A 25,831-nucleotide genomic window follows, 5' to 3' on the forward strand; every position below is an offset into this window, starting at 1 on the left:
ATGCACCCTCAGTAACCATAATCTCTTCATTATATTACAGGTACAGCTTTACTTTTTTCTCTTTAATCATTTTACAGTTTCTGCATCTAGGCCTGGTGGACACAGTGCTCTTTTAGTCGAATTACAGTTTTGCATAACTTAGCATTTCCCAAGGAGGTTTCTTGGTAAGCCCTTTAGAGCATCAGTTTCTTTCAGCTCTTCCTTCATCCTGAGGAATAAACTATAAACACAGTACATAGCCACAGTTTCTGTCATTGATGAGGAGTTGGTCAGTGAAACTGCAGATTCTGAGCTTCTGAACTTAGTAATGGTTTACAGATGCTGCTGTGAGCTAAATGAGGAACTAAAAGACAACTTTGTCAGGCACTCAGGTCTGCTTGTGCACACTGTCACTGGATAATAATATGGGTAATGAGAGCTGGTGCTTTAGAGCAGAGTCATTTGTCCCTGGTCAATATGGAAAGTTTTATACATTTCTTGAATGTCATCTACAGAAATGTAATAAATTTAAAATTTAAATTATTTAATAACAACAACAAGAACAACAACAACAATACTATTAATACTACTAATAATACAGTGACACTAATGAGCCAGAAGTAACAGGGCTTTAGCTCCTATGACAGAAATTGAATCAGGCATTATATACACACCCATAATTTTAATTATGAGTATCTTGCTTAGTTTTGTGTATATATAAGTGGATGGATTCTGCCATGGATGTTTTCCCCTTCTTAAATTCTGAGCATGTGAAGAAAATTGATATTTCTCTTATTATACTACTAAGCAGATTGCATAAAAGCTTGTTCATCTTTTCCCATTTCTAAATAAGCATTTTATTTCAATTTGTTGCCATATTTTATGCATTAACTGTTTGGTAGTTGTCTGTTTATTTTTGATTGATCTGACATATAAAACCAGTCTGATAGAAAATTTGGTATGGAATATTATGCATTTTATAAATTTAAAAATATTTTCCTCTCACCTCAAAGTGCTCTGTGGTTATAAATTGGCTTCTCAGTTAGTAATACACAACACAAATTCTATTCCACTTAACCCTTCTGGAAATGAACTTGTATGGTATTGTCTGATTTGAAACTAATAAATATATTTAAACCAGAGCCATGTTCATCAGGAAGGAAACTACTACTGTCTGATGTATAGAAAATGGAAAATATACTTCTAGAGTAAAAGAAAGAAAGGAGGGCCTGCCTTCAGCAGTTGTGGGAAGTCTATGTGGCATGTGCATTTCCCCGAGTCAGCAGCATCTAGGGCACTCAGAATACACGAAGGCTTCCACAGATGTGGCGAGAAAAGCGAACTCTTCAGGAATCCCAGGCAAGTGCTTCAAGCCAAGACTTACTTGTGGGAAAGTAGGTGTAAAACCTCCCATCTGCATGGGAGTCTCTCTGAGGTTTGTAGGAAACAAACAAGCTCCAGGTCCTCTATCTGTAGACTCTCTGAGACTTCCGGTTGAAGGTATGCTTGTTTTTATGTTATTTTCTACATTTTAATGTATTTACATTGTGTGTGCATGTGTTTGAGTCTGTACATATGTGTGTAACTATGCACACACCACAACACATATGTAGAGATTGCAGGACAACATGGAAGATCCTACCCTCTTCTCCTACCATGTATATGTTTCAGAGATGAAGTTTAGGTGCTCAGCCTTGAGTAGCAAGCCCTCTTACCCAGTGAGACATCTCATACATTCCTTCAGCTTTACTTCTTTACAGTCTCTAAAACATGCCTGTTCATTCATCATGTCAAAACTCACATAGCCTGTGAAGGTGCTCATGCTGCAAACCAGAATGAGAATAGAAAATGTAGCAACCAAAGTTTCAATGAGCCATTGATATAGTTTATCATCCTGTCATTTCCATAGGTGGAAGTGATTAAAACTCTCACCCCAAGGCCTTCTAAGCACAGATACATTGAACTCAAAGAGACTGTACCAGCATCTGCATGCATAGTGCCTGCAAGGTCTAAGACAGAAAGAGCCCCAGCAATGAGAGAGAAGTGGATATATGCCTTTATCTTTAACCCAGAAGTTAGTTCCAGTTTGTAGCTTGGAAAGGAAAAATTTGTTTTTCCACTAGGGTATCATTGGGTATGCAAACCATGCTTAAATCTAAGCCTCTAGCTCAGCATTACATGGCTAATGCAAAACGAACTGAATGGCAGTCTTAGAGGTTCTTTATGTAATAAGGTATTGGCAGGGTTCTTCAAAGAAAATACAAACCTTAAGGTCCCTTTCTTTATATATTATGATTTCCAGTTTTGTGTTTATATGGGATTTCTGAGTGTGTGTGAACATGTATGTCTCTGTGTCTACATGTGTATTTCTTGTGCTTTTTCTTTGGCTTTTTTATTCTGTTTGCTTTGTTCTATTCTGGTTCATTTGTTTTTACTGTATCTTTATCACCATTATTGTTCTTATTAGTATCATAATTTGTATCATCATTATTTAGATACCTGTTTGTATTCTAATAAAGAAAAAAAGAAAAGTGTGAATTTGGGTGGGTAGAGAAGTGGAGAGGATATAGAAGGAGTTGGGGGGACTGTAATCAGAATGTACTGAATGAAAAGATGTATTTTCAATTAAAAGTATCTTCCAAAAATGTAGATGTTAGTACAAAGGTCTCATAAACTGATATTTTTTTAAAGAATCATATTGTATACAGAGGACGAATATGAAAGATTTTCAAACTGAGTTTCATTTTGCAAGTATGGTAAGGACCGTAGAGTTAGTAGCCAATAACACAGAACACAACACACAGCAGACAAAAGTACATAGCACACTCAAATAGACAGACAGGCATCAAACTAGTGAATGTAAGGACCTTTTTAATGGAGCACTAATACTCCCCCATTCTCCATTAGAACAAACGGAATCCCTGTTGTCTCCAAAGACTTTGGGTAGGAATTCATCCAGCATCCTTTCTCTTCCATTTGATTAGAGCTGACTCAAACCTGCCAAGATTCCATGGCAGGAAAAATAGACTCCCTCATCCTATGGGTAGGTATGTTTCCAGTTAGTGTTACAGATGATCACATGCTTAGACAACTAAAATAGAGCACATCTATTCTAGTACAGTCCCAGAAGGCAGAAAGTGTAAAAATCAAGGGGCTGGCTAGTTTTACTAGTGCCTGGCACATTGCTTGGCAACCTGTAGGTTGTGAGTCCTTGTGACACTTTCACAGGAGTTGTCTAAGACTATCGGTATGTCAGATATTTATGATTCATAGCAGTAGGAAATTACAGTTATGAAGTAGCAAAAAAATAATATTATGGTTGAGGCTCACACAGCATAAGGAAGTATATATATGAAGGAACTGCAGCATTAGGAAGGTGGAGAACCACTCTCTGGAACCTTGAAAAGAGAAAGCCTGGTGTGCCTCCCAGCCTGGCCTTGGCATCAGCCTAAGATCTGCTTCTGAATCTGCTCTTCTTGCTTCCTTTTGTTTCTTGTGATCCTATGGGGATAACCTAGACAGTATAGTCAAATGCCCTATCTGAGGACATGATCAAAGTCCATTTTGTGAAACAGTTTGCTGTAGTATCATTAGGACTTGCCTATCTTTGGGACAAGTGCTCTTCGGTATGCCTGTGTGTGCTTTGCTTTCTTTTTTGTTTTTGTTTGTTTGTTTATTTTGTTTTGTTTCAAGGCAGGTTTTCTCCGTGTAGCCCTAGCTTTCCTGGAACTCATTCTGTAGACCAGGCTGGCCTCCAACTCAGAAATTTGCCTGCCTCTGCCTCCCAAGTGCAGGGATTAAAGGTGTACACCACCATGCCGGCTTCTCTGATTTTTGTATTCTGCTATTAACATTGTTCCCCAGTTGGTTTATTTTATTTTATTTTATTTTATTTTATTTTATTAGATATTTTCTTTATTTACATTTCAAATATTACCCCCTTTCCTGGTTTCCCCTCCGAAAACCCCCTATCCCTGCCCCTACTCACCAACCTACCCACTCCTGCTTCCCTGTCCTGGCATTCCCTTACACTGGGGTATCCAGCCTTCTCAAGAAAAGGAATCTCTCCTCTCACTGGTGTCCAACTAGGCCATCCTCTGCTACATATGCGCTGGAGCCATGGGCCCCTCCCTGTGTACACTTTGGTTGGTCTTTTTATTTATTGGATATTTTCTTTATTTACATTTCATATGTTGTCCATTTTCACAGCTTCTCACCCTCCCAGAAACCCCCTATCCCATGCCTTCTCCCCTGCTTCCATGAGGGTGTTCCTTAACCCACGGCGCACCTACTCCCACCTCCGTGTGGTGGCTAGCAAGGTTACCTCTCAGTCTCCTCATCATTCAACAGCATATTGGGGATCCTGTGGATGATGGGGAAAAGAAAACCAAATTCTGGGCATTGCAGGGTACACTCCAGTACATCAATTTCAAGACACATGTGGGTACATCTTCCTCAAAAACATCTCGTCCTGTTCATAGCTGTCACTTGACTCTTTGTTTACCTCAGCCAAAATTGAGGTATCTGCTGCCTGCACAAGCACTGCCCACTTCACTTTGTGGATCATCTGTGCCAGGAAGTCAGGGTTGAAATCCACAGAGTTGATGCAGATTTCAGTGGCCTGCAGGCTGCAACAGAAGAAATGCATGCACATGGCCTTCACATGTGAGCTTAGGAGATTGTGGGTAGAAGAATGAGAATTGATCCATTCTTATCTCCTTGCACAAAGCTCAAGTCTAAGCAGATGAAAAACCTCCACATAAAACCAGAGACACTAAAATTAATAGAGGAGTAAGTGGGGGAAAGCCTTGAAGATATGGGCACAGGGGAAAACTTCCTGAAAAGAATAGCAATGGCTTGTGCTGTAAGAACAAGAATCAACAAATGGGACCGCATAAAATTGCAAAGATTCTGTAAGCCAAAAGATACTATCAATAAGACAAAAAGGCCACCAACAGATTGGGAAAGGAATTTTACCAATGCTAAATCTGATAGGGGACTAATATCCAATATATGCAAAGAGCTCAAGAAGTTGGACTCCAGAAATTCAAATAACCCCACTAAAAACTGGGGTACAGAGCTAAACAAAGAATTCTCAACTGAAGAATATCGAAGGGCTGAGAAACACTTGAGAAAATGTTCAACATCCTTAATCATCAGGGAAATGCAAATAAAACCAACCCTGAGATTCTACCTCACACAAGTCAGAATGGCTAAGATCAAAAATTCAGGTGACTGCAGATGCTGGCGAGGATGTGGAGAAAGAGGAACACTCCTCCATTGTTGGTGGGATTGCAAGCTTGTACAACCACTCTGGAAATCAGTCTGGTAGGCCAGCACTGGAAAGAGAGGCCCATTGGACTTGCAAACTTTATATGCCCCAGTACAGGGGAACGCCAGGGCCAAAAAGGGGGAGTGGGTGGGTAGGGGAGTGGGGGTGGGTGGGTATGGGGGACTTTTGGTATAGCATTGGAAATGTAAATGAGCTAAATACCTAATAAAAAATGGAAAAAAAAGATACAATTTGCTAAACGCATGAAACTCAAGAAGAACGAAGACCAAAGTGTGGACACTTTGCCCCTTCTTAGAAATGGGAACAAAATATCCATGGAAGGAGTTACAGAGACAAAATTTGGAGCTGTGACGAAAGGATGGACTATATATTGATTGCCATATTCAGGGATCCATCCCATAATCAGCTTCCAAACGCTGACACCATTGCATACACTAGCAAGATTTTGCTGAAAGGACCCAGATATAGCTGTCTCTTGTGAGACTATGCCGGGGCCTAGCAAATTCAGAAGTGGATGCTCACAGTCAGCTATTGGATGAGTCACATGGCCCCGAATGGAGAAGCTAGAGAAAGCACCCAAGGAGCTAAAGGGAACTGCAACCCTATAGGTGGAACAACATTATGAACTAACCAGTACCCCGGAGCTCTTGTCTCTAGCTGCATATGTATCAAAAGATGTCCTAGTCAGCCATCACTGTAAAGAGAGGTCCTTTGGACTTGCAAACTTTATATGCCCCAGTACAGGGGAAGGCCAGGGCCAAAAAGGGGGAGTGCATGGGTAGGGGATTGGGGGGTTGGTATGGGGGACTTTTGGGATAGCTTTGGAAATGTAAACGAGGAAAATACCTAATTTAAAAAAAGAGGAAAAAAAAAGAATTTTCTGTGGTGGTGGTGAGTGTTTGTTTTAGACGGAGCTTTGGGTCTTCTTGACATGAATATATAGTTACCATGTTCTTTATCTTTCTGGAGAGCACTGTGAGTTTACGTTAAGATGAAGATACAATGATAAAAGAAATTGCTGATGTTTTGTTTAAAAAGAATGTGTGGGAGATAGGACCAAAATTCAGATGCCTCAAAGGTTAAATGCAAACACATTTTGCTCATCGTTTTTTTGGGGGAAGGGGAGGACTCACATATTAAAGGCCTGTTTTTGTCTTTCTTAAACTGAGAAATGAAAGATTGTTAACTTGGGTTCAGAAGGAGGTTTTTAAAGAAGAGCGTTGAGGTTTTTAAAACAAAGTTGGGAGGGAAAAGGCCATGATAAATGGGATACATGGAGGAAATGGTAAGGGGAACTGTGAGATATATATGTATATGTATATATAAATATAAATATAAATAAATATAAAAATATATATATATATATATCACCGTATTGAATATGTTTATAAAAGTCTCTGATAAAGAAAAAATTTTAAAAATACACATGTTAAAATACAAAAGTAATGATCTTTCATTGAGCTAAGATAATTATTTGACTTTTTGACATTTTTGTTTTGTTTTTAATATATTTTTATTAGGTATTTTCTTCATTTATATTTCAAATGCTATCCCAAAAGTCCCCCATACCTTCACCTCCCACTTCTTGCCCCTGGCATTCCGCTGTACTGGGGCATATAATGTTTGAAATACCAAGGGGCCTCTCTTCCCAATGATGGCCAACTAGGCCATCTTCTGATACATATGCAGCTAGAGACACTAGCTCCGGGGGTACTGGTTAGTTCATATTGTTGTTCCACCTATAGGGTTGCAGATACCTTTTGCTCCTTGCTCCTAGCTCCTAGCTCCTAGCTCCTAGCTCCTAGCTCCTAGCTCCTAGCTCCTAGCTCCTAGCTCCTAGCTCCTAGCTCCTAGCTCCTAGCTCCTAGCTCCTAGCTCCTAGCTCCTAGCTCCTAGCTCCTAGCTCCTAGCTCCTAGCTCCTAGCTCCTAGCTCCTAGCTCCTAGCTCCTAGCTCCTACATTGGGAGCCCTGTGATCCATCCAACAGCTGACTATGAGCATCCATTTCTGTGTTTGCTAGGCCCAAGAATAGCCTCACAAGTGACAGCTATATCAGGGTCCTTTCAGCAAAGTCTTGCTGGCATATGCAATGGTGTCTGCCTTTGGAGGCTGATTATGGGATGGATCCCCAGGCATGGCAGTCTCTAGATGGTCCATCCTTTCGTCTCAGCTCCAAACTTTACTATTTAAATGATCCCTTTGGATTCAGATAACTAGGGTTTTTTTTTTTCCTTTTTTCTTTTTTTTTTTTTTTAAGTAAGATGGCATCTGAGTGCTTAAGAGAAGAATGGCTCTTAAGAAAGTGATGGTGATACCAAAGGAAGAATACTTATTATTTCTTGACTTTCATAATGAAGAAGATGAAATAAATGTTTTGGAGGAGGCTCTTTCTGAAGGTATAGCATATCCAGTGTTGGTTATTGATTGTGTCTTGCAGTTCATTAGACTTTTAGCTGGTCACCTGAAATGGAAGAAGTCTTTGCTAAGAGTTTTCATATACTTCATTTCTAATTTTACCTATATCTATATATTCCTATACCTGAGTTTTAGCAGCGCATAAACATACTCCTGGCACTGTAGTCACGATAAGTTGAGAAACAATAACTTGCTATGATTTTACCCCAGGAAAAGACCTGAACGTTGTTCCTATAATATGTTAGCAAAACATGAATCCATTTCATAAAACCTGCAAATAAATTATTTCATTTCTTTTTCTATTATATGTTTTCTTTATTTACATTTCAAATATTATCCCCTTTTCTAGTTGAACCTCCAAAAATCCCCTGTCCTCTCCCCTCTCCCCCTGCTCCCCAATACACCCACTCCCACTTCCTGGCCCAGGCCTTCCCCAATACTGGGGCATAGCACCTTTACAGCACCAAGGGACTCTCCTCCCATTGATGACTGACTAGGCAATCCTCTGCTACATATGCAGCTGGAGCCATGAGTCCCACCATGTGTTTTCTTTGATTGGTGGTTTAGTCCCAGGGAACTCTGGAGGTAATGGTTATTTCATATTGCTGTTCCTCCTAGGGGGCTCAAACTTCTTAAGCCCCTTGGGTACTTTCTCTAGCTCCATCATTGGGGACCCTGTGCTCAGTCCAATGGATGTCTCTGAGCACCCACTTCTGTATTTGTCAGGCACTGGCAGATCCTCGCAGGAGAGAACTATATCAGCCTCCTGTCCCCAAGCTCTTGTTGGCATCTCAATACTGTTTGGGTTTGGTGGTTGTTTATGGAATGGACCCCCGAGTGAGGCAGTCTCTGGCTTCTTTCAGTCTCAGCTCCAACCTTTGTCTCTGTAACTCCTTCCATGATTATTTTGTTCACCAATAAGAAGGAACGACATATTCACACTTTGGTCTTCCTCTTCTGGAATTTCATGGGTTTTGCAAAATTTATCTTGGTTATTCTAAGCTTCTGGGGAAATATACACTTATCAGTGAGTGCAATATCATGTGTGTTCTTTTGTGATTGGGTTATTTTACTTAGTAAGATATTATCCAGATCCATCCATTTCTCTAAGAATTTCATGAATTCATTGTTTTTAATAGCTGTGTAGTAATGCATTATATAAATATACCACATTTTCTGTATCGATTCCTTTGAAGACGGATATCTGGGTTGTTTTCAGCATCTAGCTATTATAAATAAGGCTGCTATGAACATAGTGAAGCATGTGTCCTTATTACAAGTTGGAACATCTTCTGGGTATATGTCCAAGAGGAGTATTACTGGATCTTCCAGTAGAACTATGTCAAATTTTCTGAGGAACTGCCAAACTGATTTCCAGAGTGGTTGTGGCAGCTTGAAATCCCACCAGCAATGGAGGAGTGTTCCTATTTCACCACATTCTAGACAGCATCTACTGTCATCTGAGTTTTAGATCTTAGCCATTCTGACTAGTGTGAAGTGGAATCTCAGGTTTATTTTGACTTGCAATTCCCTGGTGATTAAGGATGTTGAACATTTTTTAGGTGCTTCTCAGCCATTCGATATTCCTTAGTCAAGAATTCTTTGTTTAGCTCTGTCCCCATTTTTTAATATGGCTATTGGATTTTCTGGAGTCCAGCTTCTTGAGCTCCTTATATATATTTGATATTAGTCCCCTATCTGATTTAGGATTGGTAAAGATTTTTTTCCCAATCTGTTGGTTGCCATTTTGTCCTATTGACAAGTGTCCTTTGCCTTACAGAAGCTTTGCAATTTTATGAGGTTCTGTTTGTTGATTCTCAATCTTACAGTGCAAGCCATTGGTGATCTATAAAGGAATTTTTAACCTGTGCCTATGTCTTTGAGACTCTTCCCCACTTTCTCCTCTATAAGTTTCAGTGTCTGGTTTTTGGTTTTTGGTTTTTGGTTTTGTTGTTTTTGTTTTTGTTTTTGTTTTTGTTTTTGTTTTTTTTTGGAGTACCTTGATCCACTTAGATTTGAGCTTTGTACAAGGAGATGAGAATAGATCAATTTGCATTCTTCTACATGCTAACTGCCAATTGAGTAACCACCATTTGTTAAAAATGCTGTCTTCTTTCCACTCAGATGGTTATAGCTCCTTTGTCAAAGATCAAGTGACCATAGGTGTGTGGGTTCATTTATGTGTCTTCAGTTTTATTCCATTTATCTACCTGTCTATCACTATACTTGTACCATGCAGGTTTATCACAATTGCTCTGTATTACAGCTTTAGGTCAGGCATAGTGATTTCCCCAGAGATTCTTCTATTGCTATCCTAGATTTTTTGCTATGCCAGATGAATTTGCAAATTGCCTTTTCTAACTCAGTGAAGAATTGAGTTGGAATTTTGATGGGGATTGCATTGAATCTGTGGATTGCTTTCAACAAGATAGCCATTTTTACTATATTAATCCTTCCAATCCATGAGCATGGGAGATCTTTCCATCTTCTGAGATCTTCTTTCATTTCTTCCTTCAGAGACTTAAAGTTTTTATCATGCAGCTCTTTCACTTCCTCAGTTAGAGTCACACCAAGGTATTTTATATTATTTGTGAATATTGAGAAGGATGTTTCCCTAATTTTTTCTCGGCCTGTTTATCCTTTGTGTACAGAAAGGCCATTGACTTGTTTGAGTTAATTTTATATCCAGCTACTTCATTGAAGCTCTTTATCAGGCTTAGAAGTTCTCTGGTGGAAGTTTTAGGGTCATTTATATATACTATCATATCATCTGCAAAAAGTGATATTTTGACTTCTTCCTTTCCAATTTGTATCCCCTTGATCTCTTTTGTTGTCGGATTGCTCTGGCTGGGACTTCAAGTACAATGTTGAATAGGTAGAGAGAAAGAGAGCAGCCTTGTCTGGTCCCTAATTTTAGTGGGATTGATTCCAGCTTCTCACCATTTACATTGATGTTGGCTACTGGTTTGCTTTAGATTGCTTTTATCATGTTTAGGTATGGGCCTTGAATACCTGATCTTTCCAAGACTTTTATCATGAATGGGTGTTGGATCACCAGTCAGAATGCCTTAGATCAAAAATTCAGGTAACAGCAGATGCTGGCGAGGATGTGGAGAAAGAGAAACACTCTTCCATTGTTGGTGGGATTGCAAGCTTGTACAACCACTCTGGAAATCAGTCTGGTGGTTCCTCAGAAAATTGGACACAGTACTACCTGAGGATCCCGCAATACCTCTCCTGGGCATATATCCAGAAGATGTTCCAACTGGTAAGAAAGACACATGCTACACTATATTCTTAGCAGCCTTATTTATAATAGCCAGAAGCTGGAAAGAACCCAGATTCCCCTCAACATAAGAATGGATACAGAAAATGTGGTACATTTACACAATGGAGTACTACTCAGCTATTAAAAAGAATGAATTTATGAAATTCCTAGGCAAATGGATTGACCTGGAGGGCATCATCCTGAGTGAGGTAACCCAATCACAAAACAACTCACATGATATGTACTAACTGATAAGTGGATATTAGCCCAGACACTTAGAATACCCAAGATATAAGATACAATTTGCAAAACCTATGAAACTCAAGAAGAAAGAAGACCAAAGTGTGGACACTTTGCCCCTTCTTAGAAATGGGAAAAAAACACCCATGGAAGGAGTTACAGAGACAAAGTTTGGTTCTGAGACAAAAGGATGGACCATGTAGAGACTGCCATACCCAGGGATCCATCCCATAATCAGCCTCCAAACGCTGACACCATTGCATACACTAGCAAGATTTTGCTGAAAGGAACCTGATATAGCTGTCTCTTGTGACGCTATTCTTGGGTCTAGCAAACTCATAAGTGGATGCTCAGGGTCATCTATTGGATGGATCACAAGACCCTCAATGGAAGAGCTAGAGAAAGTACCCAAGGAGCTAAAGGGGTCTGCAACCCTATAGGTGGAACAACAATATGAACTAACCAGTTCCCCCCAGAGCTCGTGTCTCTAGCTGCATATGTATCAGAAGATGGCCTAGTCGGCCATCAGTGGAAAGAGAGGCCCATTGGTCTTGCAAACTTTATATGCCTCAGTACAGGGGAATGCCAGGGCCAAGAAGTGGGAGTGCGGGGGGAGGAAAGTGGGGGAAGGAGGGCATGGGGGACTTTTAGGATAGCATTGGAAATGTAAATGAAGAAAATACCTAATAAAAAAAAGAAAAAATAATTCAGGTAACAGCAGTTGCTGGCTAGGATGTGGAGAAAGAGGAACACTCCTCCATTGTTGGTAGGATTGCAAGCTTGTACAACCACACTAGAAATCAGTCTGGCGGTTCCTCAGAAAATTTGACATAGTACTACCAGAAGATCCAGCAATTCCTCTCCTAGGCATATACCCAGAAGATGTTCAAACTGGTAATAAGGATACATGCTCTAGTATGTTCATTGCAGCCTCATTTATAATAGCCAGAAGCTGTAAAGAACCCAGATGTCCCTCAACTGAGGAATGGATACAAAAAATGTGGTAATTTTACACAATGGAGCACTACTCAGCTATTAAAATAATTAATTTATGAAATTTTTAGGCACATAGATGTATCTGGAAGATATCATCCTGAGTGAGGTAACCCAATCACAAAAGAAGTCACTTGAAATGCACTCCAGAATACGTGGATATTAACCCAGAAACTTAGAATACCCAAGATACAATTTGCAAAACACAAGAAATTTAAGAAGAAGGAAAAACAACTCGTGGATAGTTCATACCTCCTTAGAATAGGGAATAAATTACCCATGGAAAGAGTTACAGAGAAAAGTTTGGAGCTAACATGAAAGGATGGACCATCCAAAGACTACCCCACCTGGGGATCCATCCCATAATTAGCCAACAAATGCAAACACTATTGCAGATGCCAGCAAGATGTTACTGAAAGAACCCTGATATAGCTGTCTTGTGTGAGGATATGCCAGTGCCTGCCAAATACAGAAGTGGATGCTCACAGTCAACTATTGAATGGAACAGAGGGCCCCTAAAGGAGGAGCTAGAGAAAGTTCCCAAGGAGCAAAAGGGGTCTGCAAGCCCATAGGTAGAACAACAATATGAACTAACCAGTACACCCAGAGCTCGTGTCTCTAGCTTCATATATAGCAGAAGATGGCCTAGTAGGCCATCATTGGGACGAGAGCCCCCTTGGTCATGCAAACTTTATATGCCCCAGTACGGGAGAATGCCAGGGCCAAACAATGGGAGTGGATGGGTAGGGGAGCAGAACAGGGGTGGGGGGGAGGGTATAGGGGACTTTCAGTATATCATTTGAAATGTAAATAAAGAAAATATCTATAAAAAATAGAAAATAGGAAACAACAACCAAAAAAAAACAACCAAAAACAAAACAAAACAAAACAAAACAGCTTGCCAGCGGAGTCCCCTGACACCCGCAAAAGCCCACACAGGATTCCCCACGGGATCCTAAGACCTCTGGTGAGTGGAACACAGCGCCTGCCCCAATCCAATCGCACGGAACCTGAGACTGCAGTAAATAGGGGAGCAGACTACCTGGGCCTGACCTGGGGCACAAGCCCCTTCTGCTCCACTCGAGCCCCAGGGTACCTTGCCAGTGGAGTCGCCTGACACTCGCAAGGGCCCACACAGGATTCCACACGGGATCCTAAGACCTCTAGTGAGTGGAACACAACTTCGGCCAGGAGTCCGGTTCGAACACCAGATATCTGGGTACCTTCCCTGCAAGAAGAGAGCTTGCCTGCACAGAATACTCTGCCCACTGAAACTAAGGAGAGTGCTACCCACCCAGGTCTACTTATAGAGGCTAACAGAGTCACCTGAAGAACAAGCTCTTAACACAGACAACTATAACTGCTAGCTTCAGAGATTACCAGATGGTGAAAGGCAAACATAAGAATTCTACTAACAGAAATCAAGACCACTCACCATCATCAGAACGCAGCACTTGCACCCCACTTAGTCCTGCGCACCCCAACACAACCGAAAATCTAAACCCAGATTTAAAAACATTTCTCATGATGATGATAGAGGACATCAAGAAGGACTTTCATAAGTCACTTAAAGAATTACAGATGAACACTGCTAAAGAGTTACAGGCCCTTAAAGAAAAGCAGGAAAACACAACCAAACAGGTAGAAGTCCTTAAAGAAAAACAGGAAAACACATCCAAACAGGTGATAGAAATGATCAAAACCATACTAGAACTAAAAAGGGAAGTAGACACAATAAAGAAAACCCAAAGCAAGGCAACGGTGGAGATAGAAAACCTAGGAAAGAGATCTGGAACCATAGATGGGAGCATCAGCAACGCAATACAAGAAATGGAAGAGAGAATCTCGGGTGCAGAAGATTCCATAGAGAACATCGACACAACAGTCAAAGAAAATACAAAATGCAAAAGGATCCTAACTCAAAACATCCAGGAAATCCAGGACACAATGAGAAGACCAAACCTAAGGATAATAGGAATTGATGAGAATGAAGATTTTCAACTTAAAGAGCCAGCTAATATCTTCAACAAAATAATAGAAGAAAACTTCCCAAACATAAAGAAAGAGATGCCCATGATCATACAAGAAACCTACAGAACTCCAAATAGACTGGACCAGAAAAGAAATTCCTCCCTATACATAATAATCAGAACATCAAATGCACTAAATAATGATAGAATATTAAAAGCAATAAGGGAGAAAGGTCAAGTAACATATAAAGGAAGGCCTATCAGAATTACACAAGACGTTTCACCACAGACTATGAAAGCCAGAAGAGCCTAGACAGATGTTATACAGACACTAAGAGAACACAAATGCCAGCCCAGGCTACTATACACGGCCAAACTCTCAATTACCAAAGATGGAGAAACCAAAGTATTCCACGACAAAACCAAATACACACAATATCTTTCCACGAATCCAGCCCTTCAAAGGATAATAACAGAAAAGAAGCAATACAAGGACGGAAATCACGCCCTAGAACAAGCAAGAAAGTAATCCCTCAACAAACCAAAAAGAAGACAGCCACAAGAACAGAATGCCAACTCTAACAACAAAAATAAAAGGAAGCAACAATTACTTTTCCTTAATATCTCTTAATATCAATAGACTCAATTCCCCAATAAAAAGACATAGACTAACAGACTGGCTACACAAACAGGACCCAACATTCTGCTGCTTACAGGAAACCCATCTCAGGGAAAAAGACAGACACTACCTCAGAGTGAAAGGCTGGAAAACAATTTTCCAAGCAAATGGTCTGAAGAAACAAGCTGGAGTAGCCATTCTTTTTTTTTTTTAGGTATTTTCCTCATTTATATTTTCAATGCTATCCCAACGGTCCCCCATACTCACCCCCCCCCAATCCCCTACACACCCACTCCCGCTTTTTAGCCCTGGCTTTCCCCTGTACTGGGGCATATAAAGTTTGTAAGTCCAATGGGCCTCTCTTTGCAGTGATGGCCGACTAGGCCATCTTTTGATACATATGCAGCTAAAGACAAGAGCTCCCGGGTACTGGTTAGTTCCACCTATAGGGTTGCAGTTCCCTTTAGCTCCTTGGGTAATTTCTCTAGCTCCTCCATTAGGGGCCGTGTGACCCATCCAATAGCTGACTGTGATCATCCACTTCTGTGTTTGCTAGGCCCTGGCATAGTCTCACAAGAGAGAGCTATAACTGGGTCCTTTCAGCGAAATCTTGCTAGTGTATGCAATGGTGTCAGCATTTGGAAGCTGATTATGGGATGTATCCCTGCATATGGCAGTCACTAGATGGTCCATCCTTTCGACACAGCTCCAAATTTGTCTCTGTAACTCCTTCTATGGGTGTTTTGTTCCCATTTCTAAGAAAGGGTAAAGTGTCCACACTTCGGTCTTCGTTCTTCTTGAATTTCATGCGTTTGGCAAGTTGTATCTTATATCTTGGGTATCCTAAGTTTCTGGGCTATTATCCACTTATCAGTGAGTACATATTGTGTGAGTTCCTTTGTGATTGGGTTACTTCACTCAGGATGATACCCTCCAGGTCCATCCATTTGCCTAGGAATTTCATAAATTCATTTTTTTAATAGCTGAGTAGTATTCCATTGTGTAAATGTACCACATTTTCTGTATCCATTCCTCTGTTGAGGGGCATCTGGGTTCTTTCCAGCTTCTGGCTATTATAAACAAGGCTGCTCTGAACATATTGGAGCATGTGTTCTTCTTACCGGTTGGGACATCTTCTGGATATATGCCCAGGAGAGGTATTGCGGGATCCTCCAGTAGTACTATGTCCAATTTTCTGAGGAACTGCCAGACTGATTTCCAGAGTGGTTGTACAAGCCTGCAATCCCACCAACAATGGAGGAGTGTTCCTCTTTCTCCACATCCACGCCAGCATCTGCTGTCACCTGAATTTTTGATCTTAGCCATTCTGACTGGTGTGAGGTGGAATCTCAGGGTTGTTTTAATTTGCATTTCCCTGATGATTAAGAATGTTGAACATTTTTTCAGGTGTTTCTCTGCCATTCGGTATTCCTCAGGTGAGAATTCTTTGTTCAGCTCTGAGCCCCATTTTTTAATGGGGTTATTTGATTTTCTGGAGTCCACCTTCTTGAGTTCTTTATATATATTGGATATTAGTCCCCTATCTGATTTGGGATAGGTAAAGATCCTTTCCCAATCTGTTGGTGGCCTTTTTGTCTTATTGACGGTGTCTTTTGCTTTGCAGAAGCTTTGCAATTTTATGAGGTCCCGTTTATCGATTCTTGATCTTACAGCACAAGCCATTGCTGTTCTATTCAGGAATTTTTCCCCTGTACCCATATCTTCGAGGCTTTTCCCTACTTTCTCCTCTATAAGTTTCAGTGTCTCTGGTTTTATGTGGAGTTCCTTAATCCACTTAGATTTGACCTTAGTACAAGGAGATAGAAATGGATCAATTCGCATTCTTCTACATGATAACTGCCAGTTGTGCCAGCACCATTTGTTGAAAATGCTGTCTTTTTTCCACTGGATGGTTTTAGCTCCCTTGTCAAAGATCAAGTGACCATAGGTGTGTGGGTTCATCTCTGGGTCTTCAATTCTGTTCCATTGGTCTACTTGTCTGTCACTATACCAGTACCATGCAGTTTTGATCACAATTGCTCTGTAGTACAGTTTTAGGTCCGGCATGGTGATTCCACCAGAGGTTCTTTTATCTTTGAGAAGAGTTTTTGCTATCCTCGGTTTTTTGTTATTCCAGATGAATCTGCCGATTGCCCTTTCTAATTTGTTGAAGAATTGAGTTGGGATTTTGATGGGGATTGCATTGAATCTGTAGATTGCTTTTGGCAAGATAGCCATTTTTACAATGTTGATCCTGCCAATCCATGAGCATGGGAGATCTTTCCATCTTCTGAGATCTTCTTTAATTTCTTTCTTTAGAGACTTGAAGTTTTTAACATACAGATCTTTCACTTCCTTAGTTAGAGTCACGCCAAGGTATTTTATATTATTTGTGACTATTGAGAAGGGTGTTGTTTCCCTAAATTCTTTCTCAGCCTCTTTATCCTTTGTGTAGAAAAAGGCCATTGACTTGTTTGAGTTAATTTTATATCCAACTACTTCATTGAAGCTGTTTATCGGGCTTACGAGTTCTCTGGTGGAATTTTTAGGGTCACTTATATATACTATCATATCATCTGCAAAAAGTGATATTTTGACTTCTTCCTTTCCAATTTGTATCCCCTTGATCTCCTTTTGTTGTCTAACTGCTCTGGCTAGGACTTCAAGTACAATGTTGAATAGGTAGGGCGAGAGTGGACAACCTTGTCTGGTCCCTGATTTTAGTGGGATTGCTTCCACCTTCTCACCATTTATTTTGATGTTGGCTATTGGTTTGCTGTAGATTGCTTTTATCATGTTTAGGTATGGGCCTTGAATTCCTGATCTTTCCAAGACTTTTATCATGAATGGGTGTTGGATTTTGTCAAATGCTTTCTCAGCATCTAACGAGATGATCATGTGGTTTTTGTCTTTGAGTTTGTTTATATACTGGATTACATTGATGGATTTCCGTATATTAAACCATCCCTGCATCCCTGGAATAAAACCTACTTGGTCAGGATGGATGATTGTTTTGATGTGTTCTTGGAACTTTATTGAGGATTTTTGCATCGATATTCATAAGGGAAATTGGTCTGAAGTTCTCTAACTTTGTTGGGTCTTTTTGTAGTTTAGGTATCAGAGTAATTGTGGCTTCATAGAATGAGTTGGGTAGAGTACCTTCTGTTTCTATTTTGTGGAATAGTTTGTGAAGAACTGGAATTAGGTCTTTTCGAAGGTCTGATAGAACTCTGCACTAAACCTGTCTGGTCCTGGGCTTTTTTTGGCTGGGAGACTATTAATAACTGCTTCTATTTCTTTAGGGGATATGGGACTGTTTAGATGGTCAACTTGATCCTGATTCAACTTTGGTACCTGGTATCTGTCCAGAAATTTGTCCATTTCGTCCAGGTTTTCCAGTTTTGTTGAGTATAGCCTTTTGTAGAAGGATCTGATGGTGTTTTGGATTTCTTCAGGATCCGTTGTTATGTCTCCCTTTTCATTTCTGATTTTGTTAATTAGGATTTTGTCCCTGTGCCCTCTAGTGAGTCTAGCTAAGGGTTTATCTATCTTGTTGATTTTCTCAAAGAACCAACTCCTCATTTGGTTAATTCTTTGAATAGTTCTTCTTGTTTCCACTTGGTTGATTTCACCCTGAGTTTGATTCTTTCCTGCCTTCTACTCCTCTTGGGTGAATTTGCTTCCTTTTCTTCTAGACCTTTTAGGTGTGTTGTCAAGCTGCTAATGTGTGCTCTCTCTAGTTTCTTTTTGGAGGCACTCAGAGCTATGAGTTTTCCTCTTAGGAATGCTTTCATTGTGTCCCATAAGTTTGGGTATGTTGTGGCTTCATTTTCATTAAACTCCAAAAAGTCCTTAATTTCTTTCCTTATTCCTTCCTTGACCAAGGTATCATTGAGAAGAATGTTGTTCAGTTTCCACGTGAATGCTGGCTTTCTATTATATATTTTGTTATTGAAGATCAGCCTTAGTCCATGGTGATCTGATAGGATGCATGGGACAATTTCAATATTTTTGAATATGTTGAGGCTTGTTTTGTGACCAATTATGTGGTCAATTTTAGAGAAGGTACCATGAGGTGCTGAGAAGAAGGTATATCCTTTTGTTTTAGGATAAAATGTTCTGTAGATATCTGTTAAGTCCATTTGTTTCATCACTTCTGTTAGTTTCACTGTGTCCCAGTTTAGTTTCTGTTTCCATGATCTGTCCATTGGTGAAAGTGGTGTGTTGAAGTCTCCCACTATTATTGTGTGAGGTGCAATGTGTGCTTTGAGCTTTACTAAAGTTTCTTTAATGAATGTGGCTGCCCTTGTATTTGGAGCATAGATATTCAGAATTGAGAGTTCCTCTTGGAGGATTTTACCTTTGATGTGTATGAAGTGCCCCTCCTTGTCTTTTTTGATGACTTTGGGTTGGAAGTCAATCTTATCCGATATTAGGATGGCTACTCCAGCTTGTTTCTTCATACCATTTGCTTGGAAAATTGTTTTCCAGCCTTTCATTCTGAGGTAGTGTCTATCTTTTTCTCTGAGATGAGTTTCCTGTAAGCAGCAAAATGTTGGGTCTTGTTTGTGTAGCCAGTTTGTTAGTCTATGTCTTTTTATTGGGGAGTTGAGACCATTGATATTAAGAAATATTAAGGAAAAGTAATTGTTGCTTCCTGTTATTTTTGTTGTTAAAGTTGGCATTCTGTTCTTGTGGCTGTCTTCTTTTAGTTTTGTTGAGGGATTATCTTCTTGTTTTTTCTAGGACGTGGTTCCCGTCCTTGTATTGGTTTTTTTATGTTATTATCCTTTGAAGGGCTGGATTCATGGAGAGATAATGGGTGAGTTTAGTTTTGTCGTGGAATACTTTGGTTTCTCCATCTATGGTAATTGAGAGTTTGGCTGGGTATAGTAGCCTGGGCTGGAATTTGTGTTCTCTTAGTGTCTGTATAACATCTGTCTAGGCTCTTCTGGCTATCATAGTCTCTGGTGAAAAATCTGGTGTAATTCTGATAGGCTTGCCTTTATATGTTACTTGACCTTTTTCCCTTACTGCTATTAGTATTCTATCTTTATTTAGTGCATTTGATGTTCTGATTATTATGTGTCGGGAGGAATTTCTTTTCTGGTCCAGTCTATTTGGAGTTCTGTAGGCTTCTTGTATGTTCATGGGCATCTCTTTCTTTAGATTTGGGAAGTTTTCTTCAATAATTTTGTTGAAGATGTTTGCTGGTCCTTTGAGTTGAAAATCTTGATTCTCATCCACTCCTATTATCCTTAGGTTTGGTCTTCTCATTGTGTCCTGGATTTCCTGGATGTTTTGAGTTAGGATCTTTTTGCATTTTCCATTTTCTTTGATTGTTGTGCCGATGTACTCTATGGAATCTTCTGCACCTGAGATTCTCTCTTCCATCTCTTGTATTCTGTTGCTGATGCTGGCATCTATGGTTCCAGATTTCTTTCCTAGGGTTTCTATCTCCAGCGTTGCCTTACTTTGGGTTTTCTTTATTGTGTCTACTTCCCTTTTTAGGTCTAGTATGGTTTTGTTCATTTCCATCACCTGTTTGGATGTGTTTTCCTGTTTTTCTTTAAGGACTTCTACCTGTTTGGTTGTGTTTTCCTGTTTTTCTTTAAGGACTTGTAACTCTTTAGCAGTGTTCTCCTGTATTTCTTTAAGTGAGTTATTAAATTCCTTCTTTATGTCCTCTACCATCATCATGAGATATGCTTTTAAATCCAGGTCTACCTTTTCAGGTGTGTTAGGGTGCCCTGGACTGGGTGAAGTGGGCGCCCTGGGTTCTGATGATGGTGAGTGGTCCTGGTTTCTGTTAGTAGGATTCTTACATTTACCTTTCGCCATCTGGCAATCTCTGGAGTTAGTTGTTATAGTTGTCTTTGTTTAGAGATTGTTCCTCTGTTGATTTTGTTACCCTCTATCAGCAGACGTGGGAGACTAGCTCTCTCCTCTGAGTTTCAGTGGTCAGAGCAGTCTCTGCAGGCAAGCTCTCCTCTTTCAGGGAAGGTGCACAGTTATCTGGTGTTTGGACCTCCTCCTGGCTGAAGATGAAGGCTCAAAACAGGATCTTTCCCAGAAGCTGTGTTGCTTTGGCCAGGAAGGTGGCCGGTTGTCTGGAGCCGAAGATGGCACCACCTCAGAAGCTCTGTGGCTCTCGCCTGTCCCAGAAACGGCTGGCCTCTGTATTCCACACTGTCACCCGTGAAGCCTGCCCTCCGCGGAGTCCCGGAGCCAAGGAGGCTCCCACCGGGACCTGAGGCACAAACCTCTCAGGCCGGGCGGACCCCTGTGCTCTCACCAGGAAGGTGGCCGGTTGTTTGGAGCCGAAGATGGCGCCGCCTCCGCCTGTATCTTCTTTAATTATTTATCTGGACACGACAACAATAGCCCACTTGTGTGCCTTCTAATTTGGGGAGATGATGTTCAGGTATGATAATCTACTGTATCAACACCAATTTTCCAAGCAAATGGTCTGAAGAAACAAGCTGGAGTAGCCATTATAATATCGGATAAAATCTACTTCCAACCCAAAGTTATCAAAAAGGACAAGGAGGGACACTTCATACTCATCAAAGTTAAAATCCTCCAAGAGGAACTCTCAATTCTGAATATCTACGCTCCAAATGCAAGGGCAGCAACATTCATTAAAGACACTTTAGTAAAGCTCAAAGCACACATTGCACCTCACACAATAATAGTGGGAGACTTCAACACACCACTTTCATCAATGGACAGATCGTGGAAACAGAAACTAAACAGGGGCAAAGTGAAACTAACAGAAGTTATGAAACAAATGGACCTGACAGTTACCTACAGAACATTTTATCCTAAAACAAAAGGATATACCTTCTTCTCAGCACCTCACAGGACCTTCTCCAAAATTGACCATATAATTGGTCACAAAACAGGCCTCAACAGATACAAAAATATTGAAATTGTCCCATGTATCCTATCAGACCACCATGGCCTAAGACTGATCTTCAATAACAACATAAATAATGGAAAGCCAACATTCACGTGGAAACTGAACAACACTCTTCTCAATGATACCTTGGTCAAGGAAGGAAAAAGAAAGAAATTAAAGACTTTTTAGAGTTTAATGAAAATGAAGCCACAACGTACCCAAACCTATGGGACACAATGAAAGCATTTCTAAGAGGGAAACTCATAGCTCTGAGTGCCTCAAAGAAGAAACAGGAGAGAGCACATACTAGCAGCTTGACAACACATCTAAACGCTCTAGAAAAAAAGGAAGCAAATTCACCCAAGAGGAGTAGACGGCAGGAAATAATCAAACTCAGGGGTGAAATCACCCAAGTGGAAACAAGAAAAACTATTCAAAGAATTAACCAAACGAGGAGTTGGTTCTTTGAGAAAATCAACAAGATAGATAAACCCTTAGCTAGACTCACTAAAGGGCACAGGGACAAAATCCTAATTAACAAAATCAGAAATGAAAAGGGAGACATAACAACAGATCCTGAAGAAATCCAAAGCACCATCAGATCCTTCTGCCTACCTTTTCAACATAGTACTTGAAGTATTAGCCAGAGCAATTCGACAACAAAGGGAGATCAAGGGGATACAAATTGGAAAAGAGGAAGTCAAAATATCACTTTTTGCAGATGATATGATAGTATATATAAGTGACCCTAAAAATTTCACCAGAGAACTCCTAATCCTGATAAACAGCTTTGGTGAAGTAGCTGGATATAAAATAAACTCAAACAAGTCAATGGCCTTTCTCTATATAAAGAATAAACAGGCTGAGAAAGAAATTAGAGAAACAACACCCTTCTCAATAGTCAGAAATAATATAAAATATCTCGGCGTGACTCTAACAAAGGAAGTGAAAGAACTGTATGATAAAAACTTCAAGTCTCTGAAGAAAGAAATTAAAGAAGATCTCAGAAGATGGAAAGATCTCCCATGCTCATGGATTGGCAGGACCAACATTGTAAAAATGGCTATCTTGCCAAAAGCAATCTACAGATTCAATGCAATCCCCATCAAAATTCCAACACAATTCTTCAACGAATTAGAAGGAGCAATTTGCAAATTCATCTGGAATAACAAAAAACCTAGGATAGCAAAAACTCTTCTCAAGGATAAAAGAACCTCTGGTGGAATCACCATGCCTGACCTAAAGCTTTACTACAGAGCAATTGTGATAAAAACTGCATGGTACTGGTACAGAGACAGAGAAGTAGACCAATGGAATAGAATTGAAGACCCAGAAATGAACCCACACACCTATGGTCACTTGATCTTTGACAAGGAAGCTAAAACCATCCAGTGGAAGAAAGACAGCATTTTCAACAATTGGTGCTGGCACAACTGGTTGTTTTCATGTAGAAGAATGCGAATCGATCCATACTTATCTCCTTGTACTAAGGTCAAATCTAAGTGGATCAAGGAACTTCACATAAAACCAGAGACACTAAAACTTATAGAGGAGAAAGTGGGAAAAAGCCTTGAAGATATGGGCACAGGGGAAAAATTCCTGAACAGAACAGCAATGGCTTGGGCTGTAAGATTGAGAATTGACAAATGGGACCTAATGAAACTCCAAAGTTTCTGTAAGGCAAAAGACACCGTCAATAAGACAAAAAGACCACCAACAGATTGGGAAAGGATCTTTACCTATCCTAAATCAGATAGGGGACTAATATCCAACATATATAAAGAACTCAAGAAGGTGGACTTCAGAAAATCAAATAACCCCATTTAAAAATGGTGCTCAGAACTGAACAAAGAATTCTCACCTGAGGAATACCGAATGGCAGAGAAGCACCTGAAAAAATGTTCAACATCCTTAATCATCAGGGAAATGCAAATCAAAACAACCCTGAGATTCCATCTCACACCAGTCAGAATGGCTAAGTTCAAAAATTCAGGTGACAGCAGATGCTGACGTGGATGTGGAGAAAGAGGAACACTCCTCCATTGTTGGTGGGATTGCAAGCTTGTACAACCACTTTGGAAATCAGTCTGGGCGTTCCTCAGAAAATTGGACATAGTACTACCGGAGGATCCAGCAATACCTCTCCTGGGCATATATCCAGAAGATGCCCCAACTGGTAAGAAGGACACATGCTCCACTATGTTCATAGCAGCCTTATTTATAATAGCCAGAAGCTGGAAGGAACCCAGATGCCCCTCAACAGAGGAATGGATACAGAAAATGTGGTACATCTACACAATTGAGTACTACTCAGCTATTAAAAAGAATGAATTTATGAAATTCCTTGCCAAATGGATGGACCTGGAGGGCATCATCCTGAGTGAGGTAACACATTCACAAAGGAACTCACACAATATGTACTCACTGATAAGTGGATATTAGCCCAAAACCTAGGATACCCAAGATATAAGATACAATTTCCTAAACACATGAAACTCAAGAAAAATGAAGACTGAAGTGTGGACACTATGCCCCTCCTTAGAAGTGGGAACAAAACACCCATGGAAGGAGTTACAGAGACAAAGTTTGGAGCTGAGATGAAAGGATGGACCATGTAAGACTGCCATATCCAGGGATCCACCCCATAATCGGCATCCAAACGCTGACACCATTGCATACACTAGCAAGATTTTATAGAAAGGACCCAGATGTAGCTGTCTCTTGTGAGACTATGCCGGGGCCTAGCAAACACAGAAGTCGATGCTCACAGTCAGCTATTGGATGGATCACAGGGCTCCCAATGGAGGAGCTAGAGAAAGTACCCAAGGAGCTAAAGGGATCTGCAACCCTATAGGTGGAACAACATTATGAACTAACCAGTTCCCCGGAGCTATTGATTCTAGCTGCATATGTATCAAAAGATGGCCTAGTCGGCCATCACTGGAAAGAGAGGCCCATTGGACACGCAAACTTTATATGCCACAGTACAGGGGAACGCCAGGGCCAAAAAGGGGGAGTGGGTGGGTAGGGGAGTGGGGGTGGGTGGGTATGGGGGACTTTTAGTATAGCATTGGAAATGTAAATGAGCTAAATACCTAATAAAAAATGGGGAAAAAGGAAAAGAAAAAAGAAAAAAACAAAACAAAACAAAACAAAAACAAAACAAAAGGAATACCCCTCACAAGGTAGCTGGAAAAGGCATGAAATTGGACAAAAGGAGTTATAGAGAAATATGCAAATTTAAAAATATATGAGTGTGTGTGTGTGTGTGTTGGGTCAACATAAATTTAAACACACCAGATGTATGCCTGGTACCTGAAGAGGCCAGAGAATTGCAAATAGGTACACAAAACAGTGGTTGGAAAAATGACTCAGCTGTTAAAAGCACCTTTTCTATGCAGAGGACTGGGCACAAAGCACCCACATTGTGGCTCTCAATTAATGCGCAACTAAAGTTTGAGATAATCAGTGCACACTTCCAGCCTCTGTAGGCAACAGAGGCATAAGTGAGAGAGAGGGCCAGCAGAGCACACTGTTATAATCAAGCTCAGTACTAGGAAGGTGGAAAGAGGAGAATACCAGGGGTTGTAGGAGATCTGGATGGTCCCTTCTGATCTCTTAGGACAGCATAGACTATTGTGGTGTGCATATGTACATGAAGGTTTAATGTCCACACACATTAAATGTTGATGCTCATTAATACATAAATACCAAAATTGCATACAAGAGCCTCTACAGTTGAAATAAAATAGTACCATTTGCAGTGTTTCACATGTTACAAATTTGTTCAAGTTTTTCAAGTCTGTAAGGGCTTATAAACCTAGAAATCATTTGTCTTAAAGCCAGTAGCTCATTCCCACCTCCTGAAAACTCCCTTCAAAGTGATGGTGCCTGGTACTCCATGTACACATGTGCAGGGTATATTCAGCCAATCAGCACAGTCCCTGGGTGAGACCTGTTTTCTCCAGCTGGCATCTCAAAGGGTCCTCAGAGACCTCTCCCAGGCATCGCTGCTGACAATGTTTTGTTTTGTTTTGTTTTTACCATTGAAGAGTTGAGCGCAGAAGGGTGCAGTTGTGAAGGTGTTCATCTCTGAGATAACCTGTAAGTGATAATGGGCTCTCATCAGGGTTTTTGGACAGTTAATTGAGGT

The 25,831-nt window shown here is 40.4% G+C and overlaps 1 protein-coding gene and 1 pseudogene across 1 annotated transcript in view; one reads left to right on the plus strand and one right to left on the minus strand.

Moving 5' to 3' along the window:
• The window catches only part of 3830403N18Rik (RIKEN cDNA 3830403N18 gene), a 314,245-nt gene that overhangs the window by 263,263 nt on the left and 25,151 nt on the right, over positions 1 to 25,831 (plus strand). The window lies entirely within an intron of this gene.
• Positions 4,300 to 25,804, minus strand: Gm46670 (annotated as a pseudogene).

Source organism: Mus musculus, chromosome X (genome assembly GCF_000001635.26).
Source record: "Mus musculus strain C57BL/6J chromosome X, GRCm38.p6 C57BL/6J".
NCBI classification, from domain to species: Eukaryota; Metazoa; Chordata; class Mammalia; order Rodentia; family Muridae; genus Mus; species Mus musculus.